General features: G+C 49.1%; 1 pseudogene; it reads right to left on the bottom strand.

Moving 5' to 3' along the window:
- Window positions 1-8,627: 8,627 nt before the first annotated feature.
- Window positions 8,628-18,845, bottom strand: LOC101428048 (CCN family member 3 pseudogene; annotated as a pseudogene).
- Between the last annotated feature and the right edge of the window lie 7,981 nt (window positions 18,846-26,826).

Raw genomic sequence — 26,826 nt, 5'->3', positions numbered from 1 at the left:
GGCCCCCGGTTCTCGCCAGTGAGGCTTTTCCTTGACAGCTGGCTTCCCCAGAAGGAGTGCTCCGAGGCAGAGAGAAGGAAGGAAGCCACCATGCCTTTCATGAGCTAGACTCTGAAGTTGCACGGCGCCATTTCCACTTTGTCTCTATTCATTAAAAGTGGCTCACTGAATCCAACCTACACTCAAGGGGAGGAAAACTAGCCTTCCTTTTGAAGGAAGTGTCAGAAATTTTGTGGGCTAATTTTAAACCATCACTGTGGTGACACCACTTGAGCTGCTGGATCAAGTCCATAACTGAGGACCCAGAAGGCTGGATTCACATAGCTGAGGATGATTCAGGGTTTTCTTAGTTCTATTCCATCCAGAGGAGAAATGGAAAATTTAAAGAGCAGCCTTCCTTCAGACAAACAAGGGCTTTTGTGGTCACTCTATCTTAGTGGAGATCAATCTCACACACTTGATGCCCTTTGCCAACCACCATCTCATCTGATTCTCCCACCAGCCTGCTGAGCCAGGGCAAGGAACTTGGAGAAACAGAGGCTCAGTAGCAATACCTGATTACGTATAAAGAGCTGCAGGACAGACAGTCTCACCTCCAGGACCTGGGATAAAACAGCAGCTGTCAGTGAGTGCTTTCTGCTGTCTGAGTGCCAAGTGCTCTATGTGTGATTAGCTCATTTCATTCTCACTTCAACCCTGGTGGGCAGTTACTATTATTATCCCCCTTTGACAGATAGATAAGGAAACCGAAGCCCAGAGAGGGGAAATAACTAGTCCAAAGGCAGGAAAGTTAACCAGCGGACCCGGGCTTCAAGCCCAGCTTGAATGGCGCAGAGCCTCTGTTTTCTATCACACAACTCTCTCTCTTGATGTCAACAGGAACAAAAGGGTAGGAGTAGGGTGGAGGGAAAGCTAGGAGTCCAGAAACCTGAGTTCTTGAATGAACTCTGAACATTTGCTGGCTCTGTGGTCCTGGGTAAGTCACCTCTTGAGCCTCAGTTACCTCATCTGTAAAATGGGGGTAATGATTCCCACCTGAATTGTGAGGCTAGTGGGTAAACATTTTTTGTAAGAACAAATATGTGAACATCCCATGTATACTGCCAAGAGGTGTTTAAATGCAAGAGGCTGTTGTTTTTCTTAATCCCAGAACGGGAAGTGAGGCAGGCTGACCAGGGTGGGTCCGACGTCGCACAGTGGCCATTTCCGCTCTTGAGGACACGAAGTTCCCAGGAAAGGAGGAGGCAGGGTGGGAGGAAAGCCAAAGTCCTAGGTCCTTATCTAGAACTTTGCCTCCACTCAGGCGCCCTCCAGGGGAAGAGAAACTTCTGGCCTGTCATCACTGAGTTCCAAGCATTCCAGAGGGCGCAGGGGGAAGATCTGTCATTGCCTGCGCCTCCACCAGCCTGAGGGCTGGCTGCACGCCCCACCCTGGGCCAGCCTCTGTCCAGGCCCCTGATGTCCTCCCACGAGTCCGCCAGCTCCCAGCAGGGAAGACCAGCTGCCCAACCCTCGCTAGGGGCAGCTCTGGAAAATGAATGGAATTTGGAGTCAGGAGGCCCCAGCTCTGGTTCTGGTTTTGCTCCAATAGTGTGAAGGGCAAGTCCCGTCCCCTCTCTGGACCTCAGTGTCTCCATTTTGAAATAAGGAACAGTAAGTATCTTGAGGTCCGAACATACCGTAGTCCTGGTGCTTGAGTCTCACCCTGGGGTTAAACAATAGCCACCCATGACAGCTGTCACGAAGTGCTGCTTCCCCTGCCTCCGTATTCCTGATTCCATCTTCCTTCCTACACTGCCCTCTGTCGGCGGACGACAGTACTCCCACCCATGGTGTTCACATGCAAGTCATCTTTATAATGTTGTGTTTCTGATTCTTCCCGAACTCCAGTTGATTCTTTCTCCTAATTATACTGAGAGCTCCTTGAGGACAAGAGACTGGAGCCTGCTGACTTCTACTCCCGACCCCCAACCCAGCATTGAGCTCAGCACAGGGTAGAGCCTCAGACCCTTTTTCTGATTGTACTGTGTACTGTTGGGCCACGCTTCAGGTCCAGTGCCTGCTGGAAAGGTTCTGGCCACGCAGGGAGGAGTACCAGCTTCTGCTCCTGGCTCTGCTGTACTCCACCTGTACAATCGGGCAGCATCTGTGCTTTTCAAAATGTACCCTGGGGAGGTCAAGGGTATAACAGACATGCCTCAGCGGTGGGGGGAGGCCAAGGGCATGGGGCTGGTACTCCAGCCCTCAGCCCCTCACCCAGAGCGGCTCCGTTCTGATCTCTTCTACATATTAGCCTTTGACGTGAGATTTCTGTTTGGTTTTGACAGCTTTACTGAGGTTTAATTGATACATAATACATGGACACATTTAAAGCTTTGATATACATATCCACCTGGGATATGATCACCACCATCAAGAGAGTGACATATTCATCACCCACAAAAGTTTTCTCATGTCCCTTTAATTCTTCCCCCTCCCCTATTCCTAATTCCTGGAACCACTAATTGGCTTTCTGCCACTATAGATCAGTTTGCATTTTAAGTAAATGGAATCATGTAGTGTACTCTTTCCTGTTCTGGCTTCTTTCAGCATAACTATTTTGAGATTCATCTAGGTTGCACAAGTATCAATAAATTCATTCCTTTATAGTGCTGATATATCATACTTTATCGATCCATTGACCTATTGGTGGGCATTTGTGCTGTTTCCAGTTTTTAGTTATTACGGATAAAGGTGCTATGAACATCCCTTTACACAAGAGTTTGTCTGAAGGAGAAGTTGCATTTCTAAAATAAAATTTTTTAAAAAGCTGGCCAAGATGATCCTTGAAATCCAAAGTCTTTTTTTTTTTTTTAAATACCTGTGCTGGGGATTGAACCCTGCACCTCGTACGTGGGAAGCTGGCGCTCAACCACTGAGCTACATTGGCTCCCTTGTGTTGTTTTTTCATTTATTTGCTTGTTTTTAGGAGGCACTGGGAACTGAACCCAGGACCTCCCATGTGGGAAGCAGGTGCTCAACAGCTTGAGCCACATCTGCTCCCTAAAACCCAGAATCTTAAGGTTCTGGAAGCTGTGGTCTCCAAGAAGCTGGGAAGCTGGGAGGGTAACTGCCATTTTTGAGCACTTGCTTATGCCAAGCACAGGACACATGTGCTTGTTGAATCACAGCAAGGCTGTGAAGCAGGTGCTATTGTTAGTCCCAGTTTAGAGATGAAACAGCTGAGACCCAGGGAAGTCAGGGGTACTGCCTGATGGCACAGATCTAGGCTGTAGTGGACCCCAAGGTCTGGCTGCCTTCGAGCCCAGCTTGAAGACACCTGCAAAGAGAACCACTGAGGTTCCCAGGCTCACCTGGACTCACTGTGTGACTGGGGCTGATATTTGCCTTAGCTCCCATTGTGCAGGACTCACAGGAGACACCCAGGGAAGGTGGAATGCAGTTTGAGAAGTGGTGACGGAGTCAGTGGGAAGAGAGTCAGCCATGTTACCAGGGCGCAGGCAGACGAAAGGAGGCAGCCGCCTTCTGATGGAAAGGGCACTGGGCCAGGGGCCTTCACGTGTTCTCTCCTTGAATCTTCCCAGTAAACCTGTGAGGTAGGGATTATCACCCCCATTTTATAGGTAAATAAACGGTCTCAGGACGTTCTACCAGTTAGGATGCTGTCAGCTCCCAATAACAGAAAAGCCAACAGAAATCAGCTTAAACAATAGGGACATTTAAGTGACAAAAAAACAAAGCTTTAAAATTGGAAGTTCCGGCGGTGGACTTGGCCCAGTGGTTAGGGTGTCTGTTTACCACATGGGAGGTCTGCGGTTCAAACCCCGGGCCTCCTTGACCCGTGTGGAGCTGGCCCATGCGCAGTGCTGATGCGCGCAAGGAGTGTCCTGCCACGCAGGGGCGTCCCCACGTAGGGGCGCCCCACGCGCAAGGAGTGCACCCATAAGGAGAGCCGCCCAGCACGAAATAAAGTGCAGCCTGCCCAGGAATTGCGCCGCACACACGGAGAGCTGACACAAGATGACGCAGCAAAAAGAAACACAGATTCCCGTGCCGCTGACAACAACAGAAGCGGACAAAGACGACGCAGCAAATAGACACATAGAACAGACAACCGGGGTTGGGGAGGAAGGGGAGAGAAATAAATAAATCTTAAAAAAAAAAATTAAAAATAAAAATAAAATTGGAAGTTCCAGGTTATGAATCCAGGGGCTCCACCGTGCTTCGGAGGCCCAGGCTCTTTCTCTGCTTTGGGGGCCCTACCTCTGCTCACCGACTTGCCCCACCCACAGCCAAAAGATGGCCTCAGCAGCTTCTGGGGTCACAGGCCGACATAAGAACCCAGGGACAGGTAGGGAATTCTCTCCTCCCTTGTCACCTCCTCTTAAGACTTACTTCCCCTCACTTTTCTTTGGCCAGAATTGCCTAAACCTAAATAAGGGAATGAGGCTTCCCCCTGGAGCCCAGGGCAGGGCTCCCCTGAAGAGCAAAGGTGCTGAAAGCAGGGCCAACAACATCGGGGCTTGGCTCCAAGGAGGAGAGAAAGGCCATGCTAAGAGTGCCTGCCTCAAGAAAAGAGGGGACCTTCCTTTGACCCCCTATTTCCTGTAAACCTATCTTCCAGTCTCAGGCTCTCTGAGACAGCTTGATTTGCTTAATTCATATCAGAGAGGTCACAAAGTATTTGTCCTTCAGTGCCTGGCTTGCTTCACTCAACATAAGGTCCTCAAGATTCATCCATGTTATCCCATGTGTTAGTGCTTTGTTCCTTCTTACAGCTGAGTAGTATTCCATTGTACGTATATACCACTTTTAGTTTATCCATTCATCTGTTGATGGGCATTTGGGTTGATTCCAACTTTTGGCAATAGTGAATAAGGCCACTATGAAGAAAGCACTGGGAGAGAGTGTAAACTACAATGTAAACTATAATCCATGCTGTGTAGCAGTGCTCCAAAAGGTACTCATCAAATGAAATGAATGTACCACACTGATGAAAGAAGTTGTTGATGTGGGAGGACTGGGGGGTGTGGGGAGTTGGGTATATGGGAACCTCTTATATATTTTTTCATTTAACATTTTGTGTGATCGATGTATCTTAAAAAAAAAAATAGATAAAAAAAAATAAGGGTATTGCCCAAGGTCACCCAGCAGCTTAGATGCGGAGCTAACCCCTATGGTCCGAGGTGTTTCTGTCCTATTATTCCTTCTAAGTTTTCTTTTTTTTTTTTTTTTTGCCTGTAATTCTTGCAACATTATTATTATCCTCATTCCATACATGAGATAATTGAGGCCCGTATTATGGAAACTGAGAGCCTCTTTAGCCCCCACCATTTCTTCATGAGGAGCCCGTGTTGTAATAATTATGTTAAAAATTCCTGTGCATTGAGAACTTTATGTGCCAGTCATATATTATCCCATGGCTTATGAGGTAAGATGCTATTATTATCTCTATATTACAGAAGGGTACACAGAGGTACAGAGAGAAAAAGAAGCTTGCCTGAGGTCACACAGCCAGAATGTGGTGGAGCTGGTATTTGAACCCTGCCTGGTATTCCAGGATCCCACCACCCCAAGAGGTCAGGCAGACCTTAGAGGAGACCCAGGCAGGTGAGTCAGAGGCCACTTGTGGGGCGGCCCCCAAGTTAAATGTGGAGAGCTGACAGATGAAGGCCCGGGAACAGGGCTGGGGCCAGGCCAGCTGGCAGGGCAGGGAGCCTGCAATGTGAGCCCAGGAGCCGTCGCTGCCCACCCACAGCGCGCCTCTCAGGTTCCAGGTCCCCCGCGCAGCCCCCTGGAGGAGCCTGCAGTGCCAGTTTTGGCTTTATAGGCAATAAGGGCTCACAGTCAGCTCAAGGAAAACAGACACTTACAGTTCAGCAGAGCCACAAGGACTTTTTGGTTCAATGCCACATTTTACAGATGGGGAAACTGAGGCCAGTTGTGTATAAAAGGTTTTGTTTTTTTCCTGAGATCATGTTTATTTAGTGATGTCTGATAAGTATGGAAATTAAGAACATTTTACAAAATGCACAATTTATATTTACACAAATACTTTCAAGAAGAAAAGTTGAATATGACATTGGAAGAATGTATATAGAGGGATTGAGAGATGACTGCTAAGGGGTGTGGAGTTTTTTCTCTTTTGGATTAATGAAATTGTTCTAAATCTTTTGTGTGTGGTGGTGAACGCACAACACTGTGATTATACTAAGAGCCATTGATTGTACACTTTGGATAGATTGTATGGTATGTGAATATATCTCAATAAAACTGCTTTTTAAAAAACCAGTATGTCCATTTTAAAGAAAAAAAATGCATAGATTTAATTTTGTAGCCTATCTTGTAGCCTAACAAATTAGACAAATGGGTGTATACACTTAAATCTTTATTATGAGTTTTCATAATTATGCTCCAAGGATCAGTTTGGGGTATAGCTACAATAATTCTAAACTCCCATAAAATTTGCAGTATCTCAGCATAATAGTGCTGATTTTGTTGTTCTTAGTCAAAATTCCATTAAAAGCCATTTGAAAGTCATCAGAGATTATAATCAAAACTTTGATTCTTTTAGGTGACTTGGGCCTCAGTTTACTTATCAGTAAGATAAGGAGCTTCCTGATGATATGCTCTAATCTGTGGGGAAAAAACCATGTGAGCCCCAGCAGTCTCCAGCAGGTACAAATGTGTGAGGCTGTCGGGATCCAGTCACCTCTGTGTTAGGAAGAGAACTCTGTTCAACTCTTCCTATTGGAAAGGAGTCAATTTGTTTGAAATGGAGAGAGTTGGTGACACCAGGCAACTTTTTTTTTTTTTAACATTTATTTTATTTATTTCTCTCCCCACCCACCCCACCCCCAGTCCCCCCACTGTTTGCTCTCTGTGTCCATTCGCTGTGTGTTCTTCTGTGTCTGCTTGTATTCTCATTAGGTAGCTCCGGGAACCGATCCTGGGACCTTCTGGAGTGGGAGAGAGGTGATTACTCTCTTGCGCCACCTCAACTCCCTGCCTGTTCTGCTACATCTTCTTATTTTCTCTTCTTAGTGTCTCCTGTTGTACCATCTTGCTGCACCAGCTCTGTGTCACCTAGCACTCCTGGGAGGAGCGGCTTTCCATGCTGGGTGGCATTCCCACATAGGTGGGCACTCCTGTGCGGGCAGCATTCCAGCGTGGGCCAGCACACCATGTGGGCCAGCCTGCCCTCACCAGGAGGCCCTGGGCATCAAACCCTGGACCTTCTATATGGTAGACAGGAATCCAGTTGGTTGAGCCACATCTGTTTCCCTCCACTTTATTAGCTAATGTTTCCTCACTGTAAATACGGCATGCTTCCTTGTGTGCAATAAAGCACAAATTTTAATAGTTTTTTTTTTTTAAGATATATTTATTTATTTAATTCCCCCCCCTCCCCTGGTTGTTTGTTCTTGGTGTCTATTTGCTGCGTCTTGTTTCTTTGTCCGCTTCTGTTGTCGTCAGCGGCACGGGAAGTGTGGGCGGCGCCATTCCTGGGCAGGCTGCTCTTTCTTTTCACGCTGGGCGGCTCTCCTCACGGGTGCACTCCTTGCGCGTGGGGCTCCCCCACGCGGGGGACACCCTTGCGTGGCACAGCACTCCTTGCGCGCATCAGCGCTGCGCATGGCCAGCTCCACACGGGTCAAGGAGGCCCGGGGTTTGAACCGCGGACCTCCCATATGGTAGACGGACGCCCTAACCACTGGGCCAAAGTCCATTTCCTTAATAGTTTTTTGATTTCTCCACGCTGTCCTGGATTTTGGGACTGAAGTTCTGAGTTGAGCTACCCACAAAGGAAATTCAACAGAGAACCCTCAAATCCAACCTCAATATGCAGTAAAATATTTGTTTGAAAGCATGTTCTGTAGGCTCCTGAACTCTACTGTGTCATTCATTTACAGTGATATTTTCTTGGAATTGCACTAGTTTACAACAAAATAAGATGAGTGTAACATCCTACAGTCTACAACATGAAACATAGATCTGATTTCTTAAATTTATAGAAATTTGCAATTGTTAAAAACACCAGAGAAAAGTTATCCCTCAGCTCTATCCTGAGCTTCCAAGTCTACAGTTAATCCTATCTTTCACTAAAAAAAAAGAGTGAGAGGGAAACGGACTTTGGCCCAGTGGTTAGGGAGTCCGTCTAACACATGGGAGGTCCGTGGTTCAAGCCCCGGGCCTCTTTGACCCGTGTGGAGCTGGCCCATGCGCAGTGCTGATGCGTGCAAGGAGGGCAGCCCCACGCGCAAGGAGTGCACCCATGAGAGCCGCCCAGCGCGAAGGAGGGAGCGCCTGCCGAGGAATGGCACTGCCCACACTTCTCGTGCCGCTGACGACAACAGAAGCGGACAAAGAAACAAGACGCAGCAAAAAGACACAGAAAACAGACAACCGGAGGAGGGGAGAGGAATTAAATAAATAAAAATAAATCTTTAAAAAAAAAAAAAAAGAGTGAGAGAGATAAATGACCTCAAATGACCTCAGAAAATATGATACCTAGGACTCAGGGAGGAAATGATAACTCTTCACTATTTTTCTTATATTCTTTTGATGGTGGGCCATGCAGCAGCTACAATTGGCCTCTGTGGGTGTGCTTCTCCAGGAGACACTGGTCACTGTTCCCCTCTGCTGGTCTTTGGCTCCAGTTCCTGGAGAAAGGCCTTGTTCTGAGGTTGGTGTGACAGGAGCAGGTGCCAATAACCATCCCAGAGTTCTTGACGATTTGCCCCAGGGAGCACTGGAATTCCACTCGGATGGTTTGGTGTTATGGGCTGTGCAGCTGCGGCCATCGCTGCCAACACTACAGAACCCGGGCCTACCAGTGTGCAGGCTGGTGCAGGTCTCCAGCTGCAGGTGGATGGCTCTCAGGGGCTTTCCTTTCCTGCCTGTTGGCTGCTTTGCCACACCATGCACAGCCGCCTCTGCTTCACCATCTCACACTGACCATTGCCATTGGTGACGGAGTGGAGAGACCCATGCCACAGCCCCGAGAACACTGCTCCACTCTGTGGTCTGCTTCATGTACTTGACACTTGAGTCAGAGACTTCAACTCCTAGGGTGGCTTCTGGTCTGAAGGTTGGTAGGGCGAGGCCTCCCAATGCCCCCTCCTCGTCCAGGTCACAGATCCGCTTTTCACAGCATTATCCAGGCACCTCAAATTTTCTTGGAGCTGGGCGTGGTGGGGCAGTAGCAGGTCTTAGTTGCAGAGGAGCACCACAGACGCACTGGTATTTGCCGCTTCCTGGAAGGCCTCTCCACTGCTCTGAATGACCCCATGGAGCACATAGTTGACTCCTTCTAGCACCATGAAGGTGCCAGTTTGAGCAGCTCTCCAGGTGCTGGAGGGCACACACTTGGCAGCAGGAGCAGCCAACCCCAAGGCGGGCACCCCTGGGGTGCAAGTTGGCAGCCCGGCCCCGCCACGGGGAGGCGCAACGCTGATCCCAGCGACCCAGGCCGGGAGATGGAGGGGCAGGAAGGCTAGGTGAAGGCACTGCTTTCGCCAACAGGGGCTGGTGCTCCACCTGCTCTGCCTGCTCAGGCTTACTTGTTCCCTTTTAGCTTCACTCCACCCGCCCTCCCCTGGGTTCCTTGCTCTCTAAAGGGTTTTGTTGTCCTTGTGTGTTTTGCTCACTGCCTCATTCTCATTGCCTAAAATGATGCTTGGCACATAGTAAGCACTCAATGAATATTTGTAGAAGGAATGGCTGACTCTGTGAATGGGGTTTTTCCGTGGTGCTAAGCACTGCACAGCCGGCATAAGCTCAGGCAACAGAAAGCCAAAGCGGCCTCCCCAAGCAAGGCCTGCTCTCCTCCAACCCCTCAGGTCACAGGCGGGAACTGAGCCTCAGGGACATGACCAGTCGGCAGTCCAGGAATTACCTTCAAAGGACCACGGGGTACTCACAGGCACACGTAAGCCGCCGCTCCCCGCAACACGCAACACTCAGGCACTCCCGAGCACACACGCGCTCGCCGCACAGCAGTTACGCAGCAACACACACTCAGCCGCCTTGAGCAGAAGTGGACGGCGCAGGAGGGCTACTGGCGGGAGCCGTGTGCAACCTAAAAGCAGAAATCGCAGCTGGGCCTCTCTAGGGGCCCAGGAGGAAAAAAAAGACAATCCCCGCTACCTCCCCTCTCTGCCTGCCCGAAGGCCACGTTATTCCCGCCACCCCGAAACCCTTCCCTGCTCACCAGCCTTTTCAGGACTCCGGGCTGCCTCCCGCCCCGCTTTACGGGGCCTCCAAGTTCAAAAACCCTAGACCGCGTTGTCTAGGCCTCAGGATTCCCAGATTAGGGGACCTGACTGGCCACTTGGGGTCGGGGCCCGGCCCTGGCCACGGGGCGCCACCCACTCCTCAGGGTGGTGGGAGAGCCCAGCAGAGGGGGTGGGGCGGCTTCCCTGAGGAGTGTGGAGCGGGCAGGAAACGATGCCTTTCCAGCCTAGGCAGCTAGTCCAATCCCTTCCAACCCCACTTCCCTAAGTGTCTGGAAGGTCTCTGAATCTCTCCCGGAAGGGCTTCTCTGCTCACAAGCACGGTAACTCCCACTGCCCCACATTACGCGTTTCTGTTTGGGGGCTCTTACATCATCCCCCCTCCGTCTCAACTAGCCACTGTTCATTTGCTCAGGTCCGTGATTACCAGCACTACTAATAATAGTTAACAAGCCTAAAAACCACACCCCACAAACTGTCCTCCATTTTGCATCTTGGGAGGCTAGAAACAACCTTTATAGACTGTAAATCCAAACTCCATAAAAGAGAGGCCCTGATTGGTTCTCCCAGTCACCAACTTGTCTGGCCTGCCTCTGTTGGTCAGCGTATTCACAGCCGCTCCCCCATTGGTTGTCAGCCAACCTATAGAACGGCAGCTGAGGCTCAGAGGCCCGCCCAGCCCTGGACAGCAACATTTGGGGCCGCATTGAGCTTTGGCTTTTTGAGGCTGTGTTTCTGCTCACTGATATTCCTGCCTGCCTGCGGCCATTTCCCTGTCTTCCAACTGCCACCCCAAATCTTTGTTCATTTTTACTGAGGCCTGTTCTGCTTCTTCGGCTTTCCCCACCTGTTTTCTGCCAGTTGCACATTTTGGGCCCAGTCATGCGCATTTTAAGCGGTGGCCATATATATTGCTTTGTGCAAGTCCCTTCCGGTCTTTGAGTCCCGGTTCCCCCATGTGTATCTTGGGGCTACTCATTCTCACCTTAAAAGGCTATTGGAGGATGAAAGGAAGCCATGTGTGTGCAAGGTCCTGCCACAGAGTGAGCACTAAACAAATGTCAGAGTCGGCACTTCCTTTTGGCCTCGGCCCTTACTTAATATTGCCAAAAGCCTGGAGAGGCAGAGCTGGACTAGGAGAGAGGAGGCCTGGGTTCTAACCTCTGCTGTGTGACTTTGGACATGTCCCTTTCCCTCTATGGGACTCAGTCTCCCCATTTGTCAAATGAGGACTGGACTAAAGGAATATTTCCCAAACTGCAAAACGGATTAATAGTGTACCATAAATGAGGGCAAGCTGGCCCATGTGGAGTGCCTCACTGCATGGGAATGCCGCACAGCGCAGGAAAGCCACCCAGCGCAGGTGTGTCGGCCAACACAGAGAGCTGGTGCAGCAAGATGATGCAACAGGAGACACGGAGGAGAGAAAATAAGAAGACGTAGCAGAACAGGGGAGCTGAGGGGCACAAGAGAATAATCGCCTCTTTCCTGCCCTGGAAGGTCCCAGAATTCGTTCCCAGAACATCTAATGAGAATACAAGCAGACACAGAAGAACACACAGCGAATGGACACAGAGTGCAGACAATGAGGGAAATGGGGCATGGGGGTGGGAGGGGAGAAACAAATAAACCTTAAAAAAAAAATAGCGTACCATAAAAAAAGTGGGTCTTTGGTCAAATGTGTTGGGAAAAGCCACATAACACCAATTAGGTTTATTAAAGGCTTTGAGGCTGTGCTGTCCAATATGGCAGCCACTAGCCATATGTGGTTATCTAAATTTAAATTAATTAAAGTAAAATAGAATTTAAAAAATAGACAACCAAAAATAAAAATAAAAATAAATAAATAGAATTTAAAATTCAGTTCCTGGGTTGCACCAGTCTTGTTTCAAGTGTTCAATAGGCACATGTGGTTACCACCCAGTGCAGATTAGAGCATTCCTTTTATCCTAGAAAGTTCTATTCAATGGTGCTGCAGTCAGTGGAGGCCTGTTTCATTCTAACCCAGCTTTTCCAGACACATTTGATCACGCTGCCTCTGTTGAACATCTAGCGTAAGAATGCACCAGAGTGAGAAATAATACTGCTCTCAGGAACATGGTCTGAGTGCTGCTAAGCTGGAAAATCACTCAGGGCTCTTCTGACTCCGGGAGTGGAGAGCAGGAAACATTCCCATGACAGAATTCCTCTTAGGGGAAGGTATTGCCTACGCTCAGCAGTTTTCTTGGCTAAAAGAACATTGTCGTATGAAAAGAGAGCCCCCTCAGCAGGGCTGGGGTGCACTGGGGAGGAGAGGGGGCAGATGACTAAATTGTTCTGGGTAATAAAGTAAGTGGAATTTAAAGGGGGGGAGATGTAGGAAGAGATAGAGTGAATTGAAGATGGAGAGGGACTGGCAACCTGGTGGGAGGACAGAGCCAGGATGCGATAGAGGATATGTGGCCAGAATGGCTGAAGGACCCATGGGAAGAGAGAGCTCTGACCTTCAGTTTTCAGTTACCTGTACAGGCTGCAGTGCAGTGCAAGTCCCTTCACCCATCACACATGGATTAGTAAATATCTACTACACTTTAACATATGGCCTTGGGGGAAATGAAGAAAATAAGGGCTGTGCCCCACCTTTGGGTTTCCAGTGGGGTAAGTGCCAGAAAGGAAGTTGAGACCTGAAGTAGATCAAGAATTCAGCAGAAGTGGGTTATATGGAAGGAAGCGATGTCAAGGTAACTAGGAAAAATGGAACTTCCCCAAGAGTCACCAGAGAGACTGGGAGGTGTGGCGGTTCTAAAACCCGACCCCCAATTCTTTGACACTCCTCCCAAGGGATGCACTCCCAGGAGTTTTCATGCCCTGCCCCTGAATATGGACTCTGTGACTGCTTGACCAGTAGAATATGACAGGAAGGATTGTTCCAGGGCTTAAGAAACTGATAGGTTCCACTTCCTGTTTCTCGGGACACCCATGGAATCCAGCTGCCATGTTGCAAGGCAGCCCAGGGCAGTCCAGGGCTCATTAAGAGGCTGACTGTAGATATTCTGGTCAGCAGTCCAAGCTGAGACCCCAGTCAACAACCAATGTGAACAACTAGACATGTGCATGAGGAAGCCGTCTAGATAATTCCAGCCCCACTTACCATCTGACTGCAACTATATGAAAAACACTGAGAGAAACCCACCTAACTGAGCCCAGTCAACCCCTGGAATTGTAACAGGTCATAACAAAATGATTATTACTGTTTTAAGCCACATAATTTCATTTTGTAGTCATAGTTAAAACTAGAAAAAAGCCGTGAATCCCATCTCCATAAGATGGGGTATTCAAGTCAGCTTTTCATGAAATCTTGAAGCATAAGGGTGCCTCAGTAAGCTATAAGACTTGGAGGATGACAGGAGATGACATCTGGATGACCTGGGTGTCAAGTAAAGTTTCTCTTGTGACCTTGGGAACGTTGGTCTGGGGACTTTCTATGTGAGAGAGGAAGGTGTCAATAAGGACACAGAAATGTCAAGCTTGGGCAACTGCCCTGGGGGACAGCTTGAGCTGAAATCTGAAGGAGAGGATGAGGAGCAGGTTTGGGGGAAGAAAGCGAGACCAGTTCTGGACATGTTGTTGGGCTAACCTGCTGATAGACTAACAAACAAGAAGGATTCTTGCTGGGCTCTTCATCCCATGTTCTCAAAAGTTTGGGGAGTCTGAACCCAAATCTTATTCTTTCATACCCTCATTTATTTATTCCTTTGCTCATTTAGTCAGGCCTTCAAACAGGTATAGTTATACTTCAGAGCAGAGTCTGGACCAGACTGTGTGCATGCACAGCCCAGCTCTACCACTTACTAGCTGTGTGGCCTAAGCATTCTGTGTCTGTTTCCTTATCTCTGAAGTGGGGATGATAATAACTGTACCTGCATTATTGTAAAGGTTAAAAGCGTGCATACATGGAAAACTCTTAGGAGTTTAATTTGTTTAATATGAATATAGGCACATATAAAACGTTAGCTGTCGATATTCAATATTGAACACCTACTATGTGCTAGGTACCATGCTGGGTGCTGAGGATCCAGAAGTGAACAGAATAGACACCGCCCCTGCCCCATGAAGCTTACATTCTAGTCCCTATTAGGCACCTGGACCCTCCATTTTCTCAGGTTTTCTTTCATATGTATCATCTCATTTGATCCTTAGAAAGGGACGAGGTTGGCATAACGGTGACCTTATTGCCATTTGGAGATGAAAACAGAGGCCCAGAGAGGGGAAGTGATGTCGTTTTTGCTCAGGAGCCTTAGTCTGCCGCCACAAACTTGTGCGTCCCTTCAACAAAGTCTCTGCAAATTGGATGGTCCCCAAGTCTCCTGCTGGCCAGCTGTGCTCCCACTGCTTGGACCCCCTGCAGAGAGTGAAACTTCAAATGTGACCAACCTCTTGCCCCTTCGCAGGCAGAGGTTCTGGAGCTGTAAGGTTGGGGCACAGTGCCCTTGCTACCCCACTTCCTTCTCAGTCTAGGAGGGTGACGTGAGGGTTTCCCGCTTGCTGTGATCACACAAAACCCCACCCAATATCATCTTCACGGGTGCTGGAAATGCCACCATTCATGATTCATTCATGAGCAATTGCTCCTGGGAACATCTTTTAATATCCTAAATTCCCCTGGGTTGGGCCACTAACCCTTAGTGAGCTAAGAACCGGCCTTAAATAATGTCACCTTCCTTTGAGAGATGGAAAAAACCTCTGGTCTGGAAGGGAAAGAGACTTGCCCAAGGACACACAGCCAGTCAGTGGCAACGTCAGGAGCAGAAGCTGACACTGCTCACACTGCTTCCCTTCAGGATGGAGCGACAGAGAGACACAAGGTCTCATATCTTGCAAAGAGCTTGCACACCCAGAGCTCATGTAATTCAGGCCATCCCCATGAGCTGGGCATGAAGCCTTCTCCCCGATGTGGGTGGGGGTTGTTTGGGGTTGCCCTCTCCTGCTAGCAGTACCTGGCTTCTTATTCAGGGAACTAGCCGAGAGGTTCTGTTCCCTGGTCCCTGCTGCTGGATCCTCAGAGTGAACCTGGTTTCTGGCCTTTCCAGGGCCTGGTTCAACTCCTCCTTCCCTTCTGTGGACAACCCACATCTGTCCAATGTATTCCTTTTTTGTTTAAGTAAGCCAGATTTGGTTTTTGTTGCTTGCTTTTAAGGAAATTGAATATCTCCACTCTACAGTTGAGGAGACTGAGATGTGGACGGCAGATTCGAATACTACGCGGAGCCAGGACTACAATACAGGTCTCCTGCCTCCCAGCCTAGGCTTTTGCCTTTGCCACACTGCCAGCTATGTGAAGTTGGGTCCTCAGGAAAGAGGAAGGCAGAGAGCCCAGAGGATGGTGTGACTGGGCAGGCCTGAACACAGAGAGCATAGCGGTTATCTGAGAAGTTTGGACATGAGACAGAACAGAGTCTGAATCTCAGATCTCTTACTTACTAGTTGTGGGGACTTGGGAAAGTCATTTCATCTCCCCCAGAGCTTCATTTCCCTCTGCTGTAGCATAAGGAGAAGAGGACATTCATATAAGTGCAGCCCATATGTATATAATTGGTATAATTGGATTTCAGCCTCACAAATACCCCTTGTGCAGTGAATAACCTGGGCAACTGTACACAAAAGACCTGAGGATAATGATAATACCTGCCTTATATGGTTATTATGAGGACTAAATGTGGTGATGTATGCAATGTTTTTGGCACAGTGCCTAGCACTTAATAAGTGCTCAATAAATATTAATTTTTTAAAAGATTTGTTTATTTCTCTCCCCTCGGCTCCCCTTCCCCATTGTCTGTTCTCTGTATCTATTCGCTGCACGTTCTTCTTTGTCTGCTTCTGTTGTTGTCAGCGGCATGGGAATCTGTGTTTCTTTTTGTTGCATCATCTTGTTGTGTCAGCACTCCGTGTGTGTGGCCCCATCCCTGGGCAGGCTGCACTTTCTTTCTCGCTGGGCGGCTCTCCTTACGGGGCGCATTCCTGCTCGTGGGGCTCCCCTACGCGGGGACACCCCTGCGTGGCACGGCACTCCTTGCACGCATCAGCATTGCGCGTGGGCCAGCGGCACACAGGTCAAGGAGCCCGGGGTTTGAACCGAGGATCTCCCATGTGGTAGACGGACACCCTAACCACTGGGCCAAATCTGCTTTCCTTAATTAATTATTATGACACCATCACCACAGGCTCAGTCTGGAAGGCTCTGGCAGTCTGTTGTGAGAATGCCAGTTCAAAACTCTTCCCTATCTCACCAGCCACCCTGAACTTCATAACCTTTCCTGGATGACCTCGATGCCCTGCCTTTCCCTCCTGGGCTCTGCTGGGCTAGCTGGGGCACCTCTCTACCACACCACAGGCATGGCTCAGATATGCTAGGGCTTAGCCGGCAAGTCCTTCCTGCTCCAAGGTTCTGAAGGTTCCAGTGCTGAGCCCAGACCTCCAGTCCCCTCCCTCAGACCTGGCCTGAAGCATGTGGAAATCAGAACAGCATATTCCAGGGAGCAGGGCTGCAAAAGGTCCTGTGGTCCCTTGTACCAACCCAAGCCCCCTCAGGCCTCCTCCTTTTCTCCAGGCAGGCCTAAGCAGCTAGAGCCGGGAATGGCTGAACTCGGACCTCTGGAAGAGCCACGTGTGCCAGCTCAACTCCTGCCAGCTCCCGGGCTGATCTCACAATGGCTCCATTCACCAGGAGAGGAGCCGCCCCGCCTGGAGCCCATGGGGTAATGTCCCAGGCCGCAGGGGATAGGGTGGGAAGTCAGAAACTGAGGAAGGAGAAGTGAAGGTGGTCTGCTGCCCCTACCACCACCACGGTCCAATGTCAAGGTGACCACCCCAGAACCAGGGCCACCAGGAGATCAGACTCCCTGGGGCTCACTGGGGGCGGGCAAGTGTGGGAGCAGATGGAGGGAAAGAGTTAGTCATGGGGTTCTGGGGGGAAGGGAGGCCGGGCCCTCAGCCCACACGTTGGCATCTGCAGTCCCATAGCAAGTAGGTGACGTAGCCTTGGCCCCCGAAGCAGCCCTTCCAGTAACACCCGGGGCATCCCAGCCAGTCATCTGTTTTGTCTCCCCCTCTTTGCCACCTGTCCCGCCATAGACCCAGTTCTCCAGAATCTCTCAAAGGGACTTGCATCTTCTTACAAGTGTGTCTGCCCTCAGCTGCTCCCCCTTTTCCACTCCCAAAGTCCAATAGCAATCCAAACTGCTTGCTTCTTGAACTAAAACCATCACTGGCTCCCCACTGCTCAAAGGAACATGACCTCAAGGTCCAGACTCTCCTTATTGCCCACTCAGAAGCTATTCCTTTTCTTTCTGATTTCCAAATCCCTTCAGTGCTGGGAAACCACTCTTCCTCCAGTCCATGTGGTTTGGCTGGGCTGGGCCTAGGGACTGGCATGTGACCCCAGCCTGGCTAGTCAGAGTGCTCCCCTCACCCAGGCCCGCTGCCACCACTCAGGGATTGGTTCAGGCATAGTCATGTCATCCAAATCAGTCCAGTGAGAGGCAACATCCTATGTTTAAACAGTTAGAGAAATGAATCTTTCTTTCCACTGGGCTAGGAACCGGGAGGATGTGTGAAGCTGCCACCAGAGTAAAGCCAACACAGGGAGAAGATGAGAGATTGAGAGACCAAGCCCTTACTGCGTCATGTGAATCCCTGCTTCCAGCTGTGCCTGAAGCAGGTGCCACTGGACTTTTCAGTTTCTCGAGCCAATACAGTTCCTTTTCATTGAAGCCTCTTTGAGTTGGGTTTTCTGTCTCTGCAGCCCAGTAGTCATGACCAACACAGAGCCCCTCCCTATTTTGGCCTGAACCACTTCTGCAGTCCCATCTATCTTGCTCTGGACTTGAACTCATCATTCCTCCAAACACCCCACATAGCCTATGATTGCTGCTGCTGAGTCCTCTGCCTTGGGGTGTACTTGATTTTTCTTTTTTTACACTTACCCATCTCTCTTTCTTTTTTTAAAATGCATATTTGTTTTTACTTATAGATAGCTACCGCATGACTTATAAAGAAGAAAAAGGATATTAGCATGGAATTTGGATTAATGTGAGCATGCTATGGCTAAGAATAAACAATGTTCCTACATATTATGGTTAGTAAGAACTTTATCGGTATAACAGGGAATTATTATTTTAAAATATGTAGAACTTATAAAATCTGTTCTTTAGAAATAACTGTATATAATGTTGTAATTTGAAAATTATCCAAAAGAACACCTAATAACAAATATACACCTGTGTAAAGAATTCAGTAGAGGCTGCATTCTGTAAAGTCAGTCAGCTGTATTAACAATGACACATATCCAAACCAAGATGTTTGTTACATAAAAAGTTACCCATCTCTTAAAGGTGCAGTTCAAATGCCAATTCATCTATGGAGCCTTTCCTCACTCCACCCCAGGGAGAATTTACTCTCTGCTCCTGTCCCTTCCACTACAGAGCCATTATTCAGCACATCAGAGTTGTTTGTTTGCACATCCATTTCCTCCACTGGATTGTTGAGCTTCTTGATTTCTTTTGCATCTCGGTGCCCAGTACCTGGTCTGGCATGTAGTTGGTGCTCAGGAAATGCTCGTCCAGAGACTGGCATCGCCATCAGCCTGTGTTGGCCTCGGCTGAGTTTCGTGTTGGGCAATGAGGCCTTGATTCTGGGGCTGCTGCCCGTTCCCACTGCTGTGCAAATGCCTTGACCTGAAATATCTGTCTCCCTTCAATATAAAAATCCTGCTTGTCCATCGAGGAGCTCAATGACCTTGCAGTATGGAGAGAGGGCTGCTTTGGAGTCACTCAGACAGACTTGAGTTCAAGTCCTAGCTCTAGCCCGTGATACTGTGTGATGTGGGAAAGTCATATAACTTCCTTGAGCTTTGGCATCCTTAAAATGGCAAACAGTACTTACTATGTGCATCACTCTGAGTGCTTTACACGTGTTAGTACTCAAGTTCTTTTATCAACCCTGTGAGGTGTAGGTGCTATTATTATCTCATTCTATTGAATAGGAAACTGAAGCCCAGAGAGGTTACATATTGCCCAAGGCCATGACCAGTATGTGGCACAGCTGGGGTTGGAACCCAGGCAGGCTGGCTTTAGAGTCGATGCTCTTAACACTTAATACTGGCAAAATAGGGGTAATACTAGAACCTTCTTCTTAGGGTTGTTGTGAAAGTTAAAGGCTAGAAAGTACATGGAAAGCCCAGCAGCTGAGCACTCCTGTTATCTCTGGTGTGTTCTCAGCCTGGGGGAGCCCAGTCTTCACCCTGGATTTCTAGGCCCAGCTGGAGGGAGTGGGACCTCTCTGGCCTAGGACGGCATCCACTTGGCTCTGGAGCGCTTGCAGGGCTTGCTCTGCTTGGCAGAAGAACTCTGCTCATAATGCTCATTTGTCCAGACAGTGGCTCAATGACGTCTGCATTCTCCACACGCACTCCCCTGGGCTCAGAGGCGGATGGCCCAGGCACCAGCCAAGCCAGGGAAAGCAGGCTGGAAATGGAAAGATCTGGGGCAGCAGGATAACTTAGTTTTGAGAAATCCCAGCTGTGCCACTGCCTAGCTTTGAGACCTTGGGAAAATCAAATAATCTGCCTGGGACTTAGTTCCTTCATCTGTGAAATGGGGACACAAATAATACCTATTTGGTCAAGAGGTTGTGAGAATGAAAGAAGATAATGTATTTTACAGTACATTTTGTGGATGCTCAATAAATAACAGGTAATTATTGGTCTCCTTCTACCATTTGCTCAGCTAAGCTGTCTAGGGTTCCATCCTGGCTCTGCCATTTCCTAGCAGTGCAACCTTGGGCAAGTTACCTAACCTCTCTGTGGTGAGTTCCTCACTTGTAAATTGGGGACAATGACAAAACAATAATAAAGTAACTAAAGCTTTTAGGATGTGCCTGGCACATAGAGTCCTCTGTAAGTGTTAGCACTTGTTGTTACTCTCCAGCTGTAAGACCTCAAACAACTCCTTGCCCCTCCCCAGGCCTCAGTTTCCCCATTTGTTCACTGAAATTGGGACTTGACTGTGTCATTTGTAGCAGGTTGCCAACCTCCACCCCATCGCCTCACTGAATCAGCCCCTTGGGTGGGTGGAGAAAAGAAGCCAGAAGGCCTCTCTTCGAGGGCAGCCACTGTGTCATCTCATTCACCACCAAGTTCCCAGCACCTGGCCCAGGCCTGGCACATGACAGGCCTTCAGTAAATGTTCCCTGAGTTTACTTTTCTCCATGTAACAAATACTGACTTAGCACTTATTGTGTGCCAAGCAATTTTCTGAGTGTTATTATTATTATTCCCATTTTTAACAGATGAGGCAACTGAGCACAGGGTCACATGGTTGGTAAGTGGCAGAGACAGAATTTGAACCCAGGCCTTCCAGCTTCTCTGACTCTGTTCCCTCTGTTCAGGAGTTGAGATGTACCACATGCCCACCTGCTGCCACCCATTAGTCCTCCCCTGGGATGGGGTTTTCCCATCCTTGGGGTGAGTGACAGAGGCTGGCTGTGGGATGTGGGCACTGAGCAATGGGCCCAGCCTCCTGGTGACAGTCTGCCAACACCTGTCACTTGGCCAAGTCCAAAAAGAGCCTGGGGCAGCTCACATCCTGCTGTTCTTCCGGAGCCCAAGAACAGAACAGGGAAAGACCAAGAGGCTTAGCTTGGCTGCTGACTCATCGGAAGGTGGGGTGAGCAGCTAGGCTGGGAAGGGCAATGGGTATGTTAAAATTATCCTCCCTTCCTTAGACACTCACTGGGGCCCCAGAACCACAGACCGGAATCTACCTAACCCAGACTCTCAGTAGATGAGAGGGGGAGGAAGAACATGCTAGAATGAAAACCTGCCCTTCTCTCTCAAAGAAATAACCTGGCCCCTGCATTTCTCTAGGAAGCTGGGGTGGCCTCTGAGGAGCCAAGCGCTTCGGCGGCCTCCTTGGGTGTGAAAGCCACTACCCCCGCCCTGGCCTTGGTCTGGGAGCCACTGAGGCCTGACCTGAAAGCAGGGGGCAGGAATGAGAGCAGAGAGATGGTGCCAAGGAGGAAATGTTTGCTGGACCTTTAAGAACGAATGTATTTAATATTCAAATTTCAGTCGTTTCATGGTGGCTTCCCCCACTGTCACCACAAACCTTCCAGACCTTCTGCCACCACCCAGCCTTGTGGCACGTTGCGAGGAGGGGGGAGGATAGGGGAGAATAGGGGTGTCCTGGGAGTGGGGGTGGGGGTGAGCAGTACACATGAGCACGAGTGGCTTCTGGAGATGGAGAATTCCCTGGATGCAGCCCCGGGTGGGGGGCACTGATGGGACAGGGTGGCCAGTAACCTCCACAGCTCCTCTCCAGGCAGGGGCTGGGGGGCTGAGCCATATGGCTAAGGCCGGAAACTTTAGAGCTAGATTATGTGGGTTTGCCCCATTTGTGTCACCGTAGGCTGACTCATAGACTCTCTGAGCCTTGGTTTCCTCATCTGTGAAATGGGAATACTAACAGTATAAACTGTTTTTAAGCCCCTACCATGGGCTAGGTACTAAAGAGCCTTATGCATGTCATCCCATTTAATGCTTACTACAACCCTAAGCAGTAGGCTTTCCTTTCAGCAGAGGAAACTGAGGCCTAGGGAAGTTAAGCAACTGGCCAAGTACAAGGTAAATAGCAGGGATGTAAAAACCCAGGTCTCACTGGAGGTGCTGATAATGCTGTTAACTACTATGCAAAACACTTCCTTCGTAAGTAATTGAATGAATTTTGCATGTAAAGCTCTCGGAACAGTGCCTGATACATAATAAGTGCTCAATAAATTAAATGTGCGCTCTTGTGATGTAATCAGTGACGTTATGAACACCTGATTCAACTGGCTTAAACATTAAGGGAGTTTATTATTTCACTTACAGTAAGTCCCCCGGTATTTCCCCTCACGGTTAATTGACTCAGTGGTTCAAGGATGGCACAAGGACCCAAGAGCTTTCACTCTCCTCCTGTCATCTGCTACAAAGGCTTTAGCCCAAGAGAAGCAACCCTCTGTGGAAGATGGCTGCCAGCAACCCCTGTGGCATCACGTGTCCCTGTTCTTCCCCAGCAAGGAAAAGGGGCTCTGCTCCTACACTAGACTTTTAAGTCATTCCCTTCACTTTGATTGGGTGGCTGGGTCATGTGATCATCCCTGGACCAACAAAGCACCAGGAAAATGCCAGGGGCTGATTGGCTTAGATTCCTCTGTGTCCACCCTGGAGCAGGTATATGGGCCAACAGCCCCAGAATCAGCGTGGGCTTCCTGGAGGAGGACTCTGATGGGAGGGCCTAAGGGGACTCTGGGTGCAGCTTTATTATTATTTTTAATTTAAAAAAAAAAAGATTTATTTATTTATTTCTCTCCCCTTCCCCCCCGCCCCAGTTGTCTGTTCTCTGTGTCTATTTGCTGTGTGTTCTTTGGGTGCAGCTTTAAAGAACTAGGGAACTCTATCTGGGGGACCTGGGGGTGGCGGTGGGGGTTTCAGTGCAGTGTTCTCCTCTGGCGTCCAGGGGCGGCAGATCCCGGGGAGGAAGCCGCTTGTTTGGACTGAGGGTGGAGGCGTTTGTGGGAGGATCCCCGGAGGCTTCTCCTCTGAACCCTGATGTATGAAAAAGATTTAGCCGGAAAAGCCTGGGAGGAGGCTCAGAGCGTAGAGCCTGCGCAGACTGTGGGCAGGGTGGGGGCATCCACAAGCACCTGGATGGGAGCTCGAGGGAGGGTAGGCTGGGGAGTGTGGAGGCAGCTGCCCTCCAGAAGACAGAACTCCTTCCTCCCCATCCCACCTCCAGGCTGGGAGGACAATAATAGCTGATGTGCTGCGCGCCACACGTTTCTCGTGACAGCTCTACAAGGAAGTACTGCTACTCCCCCATTTCAATGATGGGGAGTAAGGCACAGAGAGGTTAAGTAATTTACCCAAGGTCACACAGCTGGCAAGGCCAGCAGTCCAACCCCCAAGCCAGTGGTTTAAACATGCCCTCTTACTCCTTCACCCCCTTCACTGTGTCTCCATCAGCGCAGAGGGAGGGCGGCAAGGAGGGGAGAGAAGTCCCATCAAGCCAGTGAGATGGTTCTACGAGTCACTGCAGCTGGTGGAGGCGGTGGTGAGAGACCCATATCTGGCAGACAAAGGCAGGAGCTGTGTTTTGTCTCTGTGGGGAGGGAAGGTGGCCATTGTTTCAGCCTAGTCCCCCCTCTTTCAGGCTGAGAGGAGGGGTGTGAAAGTAAGGGGACCTGGAGCCAGGAGGTCTGGCTTCCCAGGACTGAAGCTCCCTGGGCCTCTGGTTTTCTCATCTGACATCATAATGATTCTCATTACTTTAAATATCATGCCACTAGGAGGGGGCAAGCCGAGCATGGAAAGAACGCAAACTTGCTTTCCACCACAGCGTTGAAAGATTGTTTTTTCTCATTAAAGCAAGAAATCCTGGGTTGAAAATGTTAGCAATGATTGCCTTTACAGCTTAGCTTTTAGTTCAAATTTTCTACTTTCTGTTTTCACAAAATTCTCTATAATGAACATGTTTTGCTTTTTAATGGATCAAAAAAAACCAAAACAAAACAGTAAGATTCATTATTAAAATTTCTCCATGGGCTATATCTGCATAAACGTATGCATATATGCATAGAATGCAGTTGGAAGGCAACCCAGGAGAATTACAAACGTGGTGGCCTGCGGGAGGGGGAAAGAGAGACTGGGGACCCTGGTGTGTATGTGTGTGCTGTCTTTCTGCTGACGGCTCTGTGGAACTTTTCTAAATATAATTATGTCTTTATTTTTTATCATATGCTTGCCGAACCTCTCAAAAAGGATATATATATTTTAAGTTGATAAGAATGAACAGATCCAAGCCCCAAATCCCCGGGAATCCACCTCTGAGTTCACCCTCTCCTTTTCACATTTTCTGGCTCCTTGAAGGGATACTGGGTCCAATTGGAAGGCCCCGGAAGGCTGCGCCAAGGCTTACTTGTCCTGAGTTGTCTTCCAGTCTCCCGGCCAAGTGGCTGTTCCTGCAGGAGTGGGTGCCTGGGAGAAAGCTGCAGAGGTGCCCTTCTGCCTCCCCCACTCGCATCTCCCCATGCTCACATTAATGAAGTCTTTTAAGCGCCCCCTCCCACTCAACCTGGAGGCCCCGGTGGAGCCAGGCAGGGCCTCTTCACTGGCTCCTTGCTGCGTGGCTGCAGAGAGGAGAAAGGCCACATCTCATAGGCACGGCAAGCCCTCCTTGACTGGTCCCTGCACGCCTGTCCAGCCTCATCCTCTCCTCTGCCCTGTTCTCAGACTGATGACAGGGTACAGACAGTGGCCTTCTATCCCTCACCTCCAGGCTTTTGCACAAGCTGTTCCCTCTGCCACAACAGCCCCTCTGCCCCTCTGCCCCTCTACACCTCATTCAAACTTTATCTCAGGCCTCCTCCAGGAAGCCCTCCTGGTTCAGTCCTGTCTGGGGCCCTCTTCTGAACTCCCATAACACCCTGGACTTCTCTAGAGCAGAATTCTAGTTGTGCCACTTTTACATCTGGGCTATTATCTAACCTCTCCTTGTCTTAGTTTTCTCCTCTGTAAAAAGAGTGCTTAGCTCATAGTTGTAAAGATTGCATGACTTAATACAGATAAGTGCTCAAAGCAGTGCCTGGTGTATAGTAAACACTCAATAGCTGTAGGTCTTTATCACACCCTATTCAAAAGTGCTTGTTTATCTGTCTCCCACTCCTAGACTGTTATGAGCTTCTTCAGTGCTGCAGCTGAATATCATCTCGAGGTTCACAGCATTTCACTTCGGGCCTGGTACATCTTAGGTTTTCAAAAAATAGTCATTAAATAAATGAAAGGAAACAATCCATTAACATCCATAAACACGTCTTGAGGACTTGTGAAGCATTGGATGGGTGCTTACTCCATGTCAGACAGTGTACTAAATACTCTCTTTGCATTACCCTTTTAAACAAGGGTTGAGTTAGGTACTTAGAATGAGGTATCCTCATTTCACAGGTGGGTAAACTATCGCCTTGCCCTGCTTTATTTTTTCATCATAGCATTAATCACCTCCTGGTCCCATATATACTTATTGGTCTGATTGCGATACGGCTTGTCTGCCCACTAGAACATAAGTTCTGTCAGGCAGGGACTCTGTTTTGTGCACTGTGGTGTTCACAGAGCTGCCTCGATGCCAGCACATCATGGGTGCTCAGTTTCTATCTGGGTTAACCCCCCTGGCCTCTGAAAAGCCATCCTTGACTCACCTCCTCCCCAGACTAAGATACATGTCCCCACTGTGTGCTTTCAGAGCACCCCGTCCTTCCCACAACCCAGCAGTTATCGGGCTTTGTCAATATTACACCTTAAATTTGTGGTTTTCTTTGCCAGCCTGCAAACTCTAGGAGGCAGGGCCTGTGGTTGTTAATAACAAGAACGGACATCTGTTCAATGTTCAGCATGTGCCAGCTCTTTACATGAAGTACCCCAGTGAGTTGCCTCCATGACACTGTAGGTTGTGTGTTCTCCACACTGAACGAGGAGAAAACTGAGGCTCATGGACAGGAAGAACTTGCTCAAGGTTACTTGCTAGAAGCGCCCGCCCCAAGCAGTCTAAATTTAGAGTTGGGGTCCTTAACCACTGCACATGTGGCTTCTTGAAATAGATCAGTCATGAATACCACAAACTTAATGGGGCTTCGTGACACGTGGTTTCCAAGCCCCCTCTGCCGCCCTCCTCCCCGACGAGCGGCAAGCTAAGGAAATGTTCTAAGGACACAACTGTGGGCGGTGGGACAAAGTCTCTGACGAGGAAGGAATCCTTGGAGACTTTTTGGAAAGGGCGTAACAGTGCTTCTTTCTCCTCCACTTGGCAATGTTGGTCCCAGAGGCTCAGAATCCCTTGATGTTTTCACTTTGGCAAGACATGGGTTCACACCCTGTTTCCTAGCCCCATCTAGCTGACACCGGGCCCCAGTGAGCATGATCTGAGAGGGCTGGATCATCTCCCTTGCTATTAGCAAAAGGGAAACCAACCAGCCCACAGAAAGTCCTTAAAAATGGAGAAATTATGGAGAGGTGCTGCTGCCTTAGTCACTCAAACATGAGGGAAAAAAGTCCCTGGATTTTGGGGATCCAGCTTTTTCCTCTCTGAACCTCCACAGGGTTTTATTTTGTTATTCAATTTAACATGAAAGTTGCAAGAATAGGGAAGCAGCTGTGGCTCAATCAGTTGGGCTCCCGTCTACCATATGGGAGGCCCTGGGTTCTCGTCCCGGGGCCTCCTTGTGAAGGCAGGCTCATCCGGCAAGTGCCGGGGAGTGCCGCCTGGCGCACAAGTGCCTCGGAGAGCCGACTCAGCAAGGTGACCCAACCAAAAGGGGGACAAGGAAAAACACAGAAGAGTGCACAGCAACTGGACACAGAGAGCAGACAGCAAGCAAGCTGCAAGAAGGGGAGGAATTAAAAAAAAAAGTTGCAAGAGTAATACAAACACCTCTAAAATACTTTACATAGATTCACCAATTTCTTGCATTTTGCCACATTTATTTTACCTTTCTGTCCATAATATTATACACACATTATATTATATGT

The sequence above is a fragment of the Dasypus novemcinctus genome, chromosome 9, assembly GCF_030445035.2.
Source record: "Dasypus novemcinctus isolate mDasNov1 chromosome 9, mDasNov1.1.hap2, whole genome shotgun sequence".
Classification (NCBI taxonomy): domain Eukaryota; kingdom Metazoa; phylum Chordata; class Mammalia; order Cingulata; family Dasypodidae; genus Dasypus; species Dasypus novemcinctus.
Note: the sequence above shows the minus strand (reverse complement) of the source record. Positions and strands in the feature narration are given on the sequence as shown.